This window comes from Dermacentor andersoni, chromosome 1 (assembly GCF_023375885.2).
Source record: "Dermacentor andersoni chromosome 1, qqDerAnde1_hic_scaffold, whole genome shotgun sequence".
Classification (NCBI taxonomy): domain Eukaryota; kingdom Metazoa; phylum Arthropoda; class Arachnida; order Ixodida; family Ixodidae; genus Dermacentor; species Dermacentor andersoni.
In genome coordinates this window covers 299122115-299132547 of record NC_092814.1, presented here as the reverse complement: position 1 = coordinate 299132547, position 10433 = coordinate 299122115, and positions in this window count along the sequence as shown.

Below are 10433 nucleotides of genomic sequence, written 5' to 3'. Positions count from 1 at the left end.
CTCGCACCCACGTCCTTTCGTGGGAGAAAATAAGTAATAGGAAGTAACAACGCATTCGAATCATAATCGCACGAAATTTAATGAACGTCTCGTGAGCATGCCGGCTTTCACCTTCAACCTCTTTGGCGTGTGCTAAAGTGACGGTCAACAATTTTATTACTAAGATGATAAGGAGGAGATGTCGCATGAATACGGTGCCGGCTACTACCAGTCTCATAAGAAGGAAGGATAAGTTTATAAATATACTCTAATGTCGACTGCTTATGTTACTCGTATGTAGCTAAAAATACCATACAAGCGTTATAAACTACCGGCCAGCTATTTACAGACATTACAGTACGACATTACCTTACGTTAATGATCCCACATACCACGTTCTGGGCGCACAAGTCTGAATTATTGCAATAGCGTCCTATACGGCATTGTATTTTGCTGCGTCGGACCTTGCTAGGCTCGTGGGACACATGCATCGTATAAATGCTAATGAAATTATTCAGACTGCCTTTGCGTTGGATTACACCTATTCCCGTTGTGAGTATGTCATCCCTCAACGCGTTTTTCTCCCCGTCTTTGTATTTGCCATAAGCCACACACACAACTATTCGCGTGGTCGCGTAATGCACATTCATTGAGGATATGATACTTAGACGGTGACGCGCTGGCGCGTGGGCGCGTAGGCCAGTGCCTTCTACCGATTTCAAAGGAGGCAATGAAAAATCGCTGATTATGCAGCATAACTATGTTGACGTGATGCAACCATTTCAAGCTGCATAGCAATACATTGCTACACGCTAGAATGTCGAAACGAGTGAAGGGTGGAATTTGCGGAGTTGTTAAATGCGAAGGATTTATTGGCGAACATTTGCCACTTTCACAGTGTTAGCAGCTCGGAGTGGCAGTGGTGGCGCCCCTGCCGGACAGGCGCTTCGGTTCGAGCAGGGGGCAATGACCTCCATGGCGGAGACAACGAAGTGACAGACGGTCGCTACAACAGTATCTAGTCGCCTACGCCTTGGTGCTGTCATGGTGCTTTCGTTAACTTGGTATCTAAAAAAATTGGCATAGTATGACAAGAATGTATGATCAACCTAAATGATCGGCCATGACATGAATATCGTGACATGTTTGTCATGTAGGTCATGAAACAGCCACCTACGTTTTGGTGCCTCTCATGGTCGTTTCGTTAACTTGCTAGGCTCTCCGCAGACTGTTTCGCATAACATCGGTTCCCACAGGGGGTGGGATCTGCCTGCTTTTTTTTGTTTTGTTTTGAAAGACTGTTTGCTACTAGCCGGCCGTTTTCGCTAATAAGTTCGACATCATTACTGGCATGATCTGATACGAACACATCAAGAGCAAGAACTTCTTTGTACTGAGGTTTTTCGTAGCATTTAATAAGCTTGGAAGCCAAGTATTGTGAATGTGTATTTTTTATTTTTTCATCTGCAATATGCGCCAGGCTCAGATATAGTGTCTAATGAATTCTTAAGGCGACATTGTGACTAGGTTTCGCCTTCTTTTAGAGTTAGCATTTTCACAGCGTAGTTACAAGAACGCAACGTTCCAAGTAACTTGTTGATGGCACGAGTTGTGCCAGTGCTTAAAACCCGTGACAAAGTGACTATCGCTAATTGCCCCCCGATATTTATCACACCGGCCGTGTGTAAAATATTAGAGCATGTAATTAATAATTTCATAGTATTTACTGAAATATATTGAAGGTAGCTTTCTTGTACTAAGCAGCACGATTTTAGGAGAGACCTATCGACAGTAACTCAGCTTTGTGAGACCATCCACAGCTTCGCCAGGGTCATTAATATCAGAGAACAATTCAATATTATCGCAATATATCTGTCAAAACCATTTCGTACACCATGACATGCAAAACATACTTTAAAGATTCGGATTATTGGTAATATTTCTGAAATGATTAGAAACTTGCACGCCTACCTTTACAATAGAAAACTGTTCTTTGAAATACCTGGAAAACAGTCATGTACGTTGCCTGTGATGACTGGAGTACCTCAGGGGCCGGTTTTGGGACCTATATACATATATATATATATATATATATATATATATATATATATATATATATATATATATATATACAAACGATATTGCTACTCTATTCATTTTTCTCTCGACGTGATACTGTTCGCGGATGATGTTTTTTTGTCGTGTCAGAACTCTCGCGAAACAACTTTTGCTGAATGAATCTTTGGGGGCTGTTTAAAAGTGCCACGCTACATTCAATATGAAATTGAATTCTGATAAAACGGTCCGCTCGTGTGGAGTGGCGGACGAGGACGTGCTGCTTGACTGCCCATCATACGCTCAGCAAAGCCAACAGATGCACCGAAAAGTTAGCGCTCTCGGGAATCATCCATCGTCCCTTGCAACAATACTTGGACGATGGTCATTTAGTGCCTTGAAAGCAAAGCTTTTAGTGCAGTAGAGGACTTTTCATAAGTAAGTATATGTGTGCTAAATACTGGGAACGATTTTGTGCAGTGACTCGCCTTCTTTGTTATGTCCGTTTTTTTTTATTTCTTTCACTATTGTGAGTGTGAACGGCTGTGCACCCTGAAGTGTTGTTTTTATTAACGCAATAATAATAATAATCATAATAATAATAATAATAATATTAATAATAATAATCTTAATAATAATAACAATAATACCAATTATTATTATTATTATTATTATTATTATTATTATTATTATTATTATTATTATTATTATTATTTTAAACCAGACTTATGTGTTCGCCTATAAGTGAAAAGGCGTAACCGGAGGCGTGGACAGGTGCTTCACACCTGTCCAATAAACCCCTTTTCACGCTACTTACTTAAAACGCTCTGCATGGATATTTAAAATAAAAAATAACCATTGCAGTGTGCATATATAAACTTAATAGTAGAAAACTCAGGTGATTCTGCGTAATAAAATATCTCGGTGTTAGAATTAGTGCTAACTTAAATTGGACAAGCATAAAAAAATATTTGCAATATCTGAACGCAAGTTAGGGTTTTTAGGGTAGACATTAAAAGGCGCCACGCCTGAAGTAAAGCTAATGGCATATTATATTATAGTTCGACCAACTTTCGAGTTACGCTCCTACTACCTTGGATACACTCAGCTAAACCTTAGTTAATGAGCTAGAGCGTATTTAGGTTAGCAAAGAACGCAATCTGTAACTGTTTTACTGCCACAGGGCTGATCTGCGAAATTTGTACAAACGTAGAGAGATCGCTCGTCTGAAATTATTTGATCAGCTGTACAATCGCAATTTAAAACAAAATCCTAGATTGTACTTGGTCCCCTTGGATGATTATCAGCGCGCGCGTACTAATGTCTCAGCCTCTCTTGCCTTCCACAACACGCGTTGATGTATTCACGTTCTCGCTTTTACATCGAACAATTACTCAGGTGAATAGGCTTGACTCGCAAGTCATCATAGTTTGTCAGTCCGCCGAATCTTTTTCTCGATGGCTTCAAGTGCTTTTTACGTAAGTATTATATGTTTTCGCATATTTTGGTATTGCACTGTACGTACGTGTACGTGTTGTAATGTATGTGTGTTGTATGTTCTTGTATATTCTTTTTCCCCGTGTCCTGTAACAGCATGACAGGACTTACAGTAGCCGCATTTCGATGGGGGCGAAATGCGAAAACACCCGTGTACTTAGATTTAGGTGCACGTTAAAGAACCCCAGGTGGTCAAAATTTCCGGAGTCCTCCACTACGGCGTGCCTCATAATCAGAAAGTGGTTTTGGCACGTAAAACCCCATAATTTAATTAATTAATTAATTAAGGACTTACAGTATTGTAAATAAATTAAAACTAAAATGTGCCCCTACAATGGTAGCTACATTGAGGCATATATGAATGTATCGAAGCATCTTAACAAAAAGGAAGTATCGTATCGAATGCAATTACAACATCATTATATTCTCTTTCGCACGTACCTGTCGCCTTATAGTGCCACGTATTTGTAGCATGATAAAATTTCGAAGCATGGTTACCCAGCCCTAGTTACAACAGCACGTACAAATACGATCCCAGAAATACGCATTGAAAACTGACTGCAAGTGATTCCACCAACTGGGAAATATCCGGGTACAGTGTAGAAACTTTAATATTGTAATTAGATATATGCGTGTCAAAGCCTCCATGTGACTATGAGGCCGAGCCTAGTAGTGGACTCGGTATTCCTTTGTTGACCTGCGGTCTTACTGTACACATCTAAGTACGTGAGCGTTTTCCTTTTTTTTTTCTTTTTTTTGCGTTTCGCCCCAGTGATGTTCGGATGCTGATGGCTACTGAGAGAGCCGGCTCTTGTACACGTCACTGATGAGAGGAGACTTCGATTGGGCTAAATGCAGTTCGTTTATTGCACCATGCGCACTCGGCGCGTTCCGAAATCTCTCTCCGCAGACCCTCCCCAACGTAGGCTTAAAACCTACGCGGTACGGGGTGCTTTCCTTTTAATTCACGGCTGTCCCGAGCAAGAGTCATGGCCCCACGGTCAAGACACGGTACAGGAACACCTCCATGCCGTCGTATGTAGGGCCACCGTAGTCGTCGGGCCGTGGCACTCAGCAGAGTTGCCGTCCGTGGCGTGCACTCGACGTCATAAACCGGGGCCCCACTCCTCGTTGAGTAAACGACCGCTGCCGCCGCGTTGCCCGGATCCCCCGCAGTGGTTCGAGCCCGCCACACGGATGTGCAGGGCGCTGACGGAGACGTTCCGGCCAACACTGCAACGCGAGTTCGAGGGCACGCAACACCATGGCGAAGCAATCGCTGCGACTTGTGCCGACCCCGGCATTCCCCCCGCAGCTCGGTTTCGTTTATAAGAGTCACCAACATCGGCGTGTGTGCTGCTGTATTAGCGTATTGTCACAGGCGTCGCGTCGCTCTACCCGATAGCCCCCATGAAAATGTGGCCGCCGCGGCCGGGATTCGAGCCCGTGACCTTGAACTCAGCGGCGCCGAGCTACACTGAGCTACCATAGCAACGAACCGCATACAGTCTGCTTCCATGAATTATACTTTTTTATGAGTATGCAAAGTACCTATAAGAATTCTACTGCATATATAAACTGTTGGTAATGTTTCTCGAAATTTCTCGAAAATAGAATCTTAAAAAAAAATCTTTCGTACTTGCATTCAGAAGCCGCAACATTACAGGCGATCCCGTAGGATGCGTCTTTCATACAGAAGCAAACGGGTCATCTCGACGCTACTCGAACTGTGAGATCGATGGCACTGATAATCGATCACAGTCGTGTGAGAGTGACGAAGGCAGATCAAGATGGATGCATTATTGAAGCAACAGAGCCCACAAGGGTGTAGAACAAGTGATGCGCGAGGTGTCAATTCGATTGAGCGGCAATCAAAGAAGCATACAGGTGGTTGGCAACCCGACAAAGCGGCTGCTTTGAAGGCGCTGAAGCGGGAAAAAAAGCTATAGAAAAATGCAAAAGCCGAATTGACGCTACGTCAGCCCATCACACGCACACTAGCGCGTACAGGGTTGTGCACAATTGGAGCCCACAAACAGTTCATCGTTTTATTGCGATAGCAATTATGGAGTCAGTCAAGCCGCGTGAGCACCGTCAGTGCCACCTCCGCCGCCGTGCTGTCAGGGCATCGACGCACATGCGCCGCCAGTGCGCGGAGGTGTTGCAGGTCTCCAGAAACGCGCTGCACGCATTCATGTTGCGCGTGAGTTGAGCAATAAAAACACGCTTGGAAAGTAAATGCCGGGGTGACATGGCGCTCACGGAAGTCCGAATTTCATCAAGTGACAGACATCAAATAACCTAGAAATCGCGGAGGCGTTACACATTAAAAAAAATGGGAGACGCCTGCATCAGTAAGCCGTTTACTTTTCTGACGGAAAAACCGGTGCGCATACCTGCGTAGAACACGTCGTAGGATTAACTGATGTAAAAATTCGGCCGTTATGTGTTCGGACGTCTTCAATAACTTTTTGTATGTTTGGTGTTGTTTATACTACCGCCTAGGGCTTTTATAAGGGAAGTTTTTTATTGATATGTTATAAGGAGATGTTGACGCACAATTTAATGCGCCGGCTACTCCTTAGCTCTCGAATGGTTCTGTCATTCAACATAGAGGGTTCAAAATTACATATCAGATGACCTTTTCACACAAGCACCAGGACTTGTCACGCAACATTTTCACAGTAACACTACAACGTAAAAAGCACATGGTACATACAATATACAAGTTAAATGTCTCCACAGTTATGTAGAAAAAAGTCTCAAAAATACAAATTATACTGTCGCCTAATAACACAGTCTCTGGTCTGCGGGTGATACATACATCGTGTAAATGCATTATCACTTATAGTCACAACGGAACAGTCAACATAACATAATCCACAAACATATACATATATACATCGACATTGAAATCAAAGGAACAATAAAACCGTTAATAACGGCCAACAGTGCCGCTGTCTTCAAGAAAAGTAATTAGTGCTTTAAAAGCGCTCTTCTGCAAGGACGTTGTTGGCGCAGGACCCAAAAGTTTCTTTAAACTGAAAGATCTGCGGTCTAATGTATTTAGGGTTGATTTAAGTCGGCGTCTTGGTTTGTCGTGATGTGGGCAATCTAAAGGGAGGCGATTTATATATTCGTCTATAAATCCACAATCACATTCGGAGGTTTCTGCACGGCCAATTCTGTGTAAGAAATGTTTTGTATAGGCAGTGCCAAGCCTTAATCGATGAATAGGGGTTTTCATATTTCTGTATAATGACCACGAAAATTTAAATTCAATAAGCGGATCAATATGATATAAATTCGATCTCTTAGAATTCTGGTCAAACCACGTATTTCTACAGATATTGAAAGACGTTGTCCTTATAATGCAGCGTACTTCATTCTTTGATATTGGGAGCGGAACCACATCATCTTTGAGGTGTGCTTGTCGTGCTGCTTCATCGGTTGCTGTGTTACCAGGAATGTTACAATGCCCTGGTATCCACTAGAATGCTATTTCATGTTTCGCTTCGCTTGTCTTTGTGAGGTCTTTGAGTGTTTCGTATATTATACTATCACTGACTGTTTTTCCTTTTGTACTGCAAAGTGATGTTAGAGCCGCCTGGGAATCACTGAACATTACCCATTTTTGAGCATCTCTTACTGACATTATAAATTTTATCGCACACAGGATTGCGAACAATTCAGCCGTTGTGGACGAAGTCGCACGAAATAACTTAAATGGTGCTTGTTTGTTGAGGTGCCGTATAATGAATGCTGAAGTTGAAGTGGTTGCTGTACTAGAACCATCTGTAAAGACGTGCCTGTATCCTGAATACTGCATATATATCTGGTAAAGAGCTAGTTGTTGAGCAGCTTGAATGAACATGTCTCTTTTTCTGAATATCCCGTCTACTGACAATTCGATTTTTGGAAGTGTAAGTAGCCATGGAGGATATTCGATGTCTGAGTTCCCAAATTCATTCCTTGGCAATATATGAAGATTTTCCCGACTTTCTTTATGAACACAACTTCTATCTCGTTTCATTATGTCTAGAGCCAATGGGTGGTTTTTATGCTTCGTTTGAAGACGGAAATAATGTCGGCATGTTTGTGTAGTTCGCATAACTGTAAATGGTGATTGGTGGCGAGCCTCAGCTATTACAAGAGAGCTAGAAGTCACTCGTGGAACTCCTATACATATGCGTAGTCCTCTAGCTAAAAGTCTTTGAAGTCGCTCTTCTGACGAGTGGGAGAGGCCGTGTAAGATGGGCGTGGAATACGCAATTTTTTGTCGTATTAATGCATTGTAAACAGTCAGCATGGACGATACTGATCCGCCCCATGTGCCTGCAAGTCTGCGAACTACAGTCACTATCGCATTGACCTCGTTTTCGAGTTTTTTTATGTGTGGTACCCATGAAAGCTGCCTATAAAGTATTATGCCCATAAATCGATGCTGTGTGACAATCATTAGAGGGTGTCCTTCCATATTAAGAGTGAAATTTTTTAACTGCCTCCGAGTGAAGGGCATTACAGCTGTCTTTGCGTGTGACAGAACCATTCCTCTCTCTCTCTCTCTCTCTCTCAAAAAGTGGCCAATGATATTTTTGCCGTCTTGCAATGCCATCTGAAGTATCTGAGCATTAGACCCAGATGTCCTAATACACGCATCATCTGCATACAGTGAGAACTTTAACTGTGATGGCAGTCTTGTTTAATCAGCCATGACGCAGTTAAAAATAAAAGGACTGAGTACGCTTCCCTGTGGTACTCCCCCCTGTTTGACAACATATTCAATACTCTATCCTTCACCCGTCTGAACAAATATTTTGCCCCTTGATAAAAATTTAGAGAAATCCATCGCAAGGACCTGGCAGACATAACGAGTTCCAACACACTTAGCAGAACATGAACGTGACTAATGTCCTCTTGAAGTCTAGAAATGCTGCTATCGTCATGTTTCTCCGTGCATGCTCGTGTTCCACACAGGTTGGATGTACAGGATGCAATATCTAATATTGCATCCATTGTGCATCCATGTTTTCTAAAACCTGCTGAGTAGTTGGACAACACATCCCTTTCATTACACCACCACTGAAGTCGCGCGTCAACCATTGTCTCCATTACTTTGCATAAACAACTTTTCAAAATAACTGGGTGGAAGGATTAATGACACAAGGGCGTTCTACCCAGTTTTAAAATTGGGGTGAGTCGAGCGACTTTCCAAGAGTCAGGTGCAGTTTCTTCTATCAATAAATTATTATAGATCTCTAAAAGAGCATTTGTAACTCTCGGCCCGAAGTTCCTTAGCATATAGTACGTAATGCTGTCCGGCCCAGCAGCAGACTTTTGGCGACATGATGCAATTGCACATTGAAGCTCGTTTGATCTAATTGAAGATGTAAAGCAAGATCTAATTGAGGATGTTGGGCCTAATAGCAAGCAGCAATTTTCTGCTTAGCTGACACTACTCAAATATAAAATTCTGCACATTGTGATGAAAAAGCAGGTCTAGAAATAAGCCCGCCAAATATCACACGTGTCCCACATCTCACACGTGTCCCGAGCTGCAGAGAGAGCATGAAAAGGGGAAGTTCTGTGTTACAGGTTCGCGTAAAGAACGAATTACTAGAAAAATTCGTGGGACAGACCTGTGAGGAGAAAGCACGCTACAAGCAGAGTATCCACTCGTCCACCCCCCATGATTTCGAGATTATTCTTTTCACCAGGTGTATAATTTGCCTCCAGGCCTGGAATAATGGTTTCACTCACGTGCTGGCTCTGCCGTCAATGTCTTACACTAGCTGAGGATTTGTGGATGTTGACTTGCGTGTATATTTCACCAGCACAATGTGCAATCTGGGGTAGTTCTTGATTCTAGTCATTTTTCCGACGTAGATGTAAGGTGACTTATCAGAAACCGAGAGGCCAGATTGGCTTAGAAAGTCTGCAGTATAAGATAGCTTTCCCATAGACTGCAGTACTTCTTGTAGTATGCCTGTGTTATTGATGTGGGTGGGCCAAATATACCTCCAACTCTCACCCAGAATTTTCTGTCTTTCAAAAAGTTACTGTTGAACTCAAGCGCTCTACCAGAAATTGTCTTGCTCATCGTTCCTCTTATTAGAGTAGCATGAGGTACTGCTGTTAAAAGCCTCTTCACTCTCTTCATTCTTTCATAAGCGGTATTACACAATGCCCTGTAATAAAGTTTCTGCTGCTTATGGCCCACTCATATCTGTCAGAAGGGACAACTCTTGACAAAGGTTTTCTTTGTGGTGTGTGCACGACGTAGTATGAGCATTCATGTCTTGACATTTATACATATGTAGAACCAGCTTCCTGAGAGAGTAATTGCTATGCCTGATAATGCTTATTTGAGCAGTGCTGTTGAACAATACATGTTGATGCAATTAGGGTGGATGAAGGTGTATTAACATTCATTAAGGAGGATTAGGGCGGAATTAAAGCAAATTCCAAAATCCAAGGCGTCCTTACGTATCGCCTAAGGGACGCCAATGCGAAAGTTTTGTAAAGCCTATACTGTAATTCACCTTAATCCACCTCCATCAACGCTAATCCACCTTAATCTACCCTAAACCACATTAATTCACACTAATCCTCCTTAATCCACTCTAATCGGTCTTAACCGTCCTTCGTCAACCCTAATTCACACATCACATCACTTGCACAAAAAATTTAAATGCATAATCGAAACATTTTTTTTTTAAATTCAGTAATTTAGTTTTTAACTAATTACCTAGTGGCAGGTATTGCAATTTGCAAATTCTAGCCGGGGAGTTCGCAAGGCGGATCCACTGGAAACGAATTCTCAGGATGACACCAGTTTAGAGATATTTCCCGAACTGTGCGGACAAATGGCATTCCAGTTACTTTTGCGCTTCAATGCACAA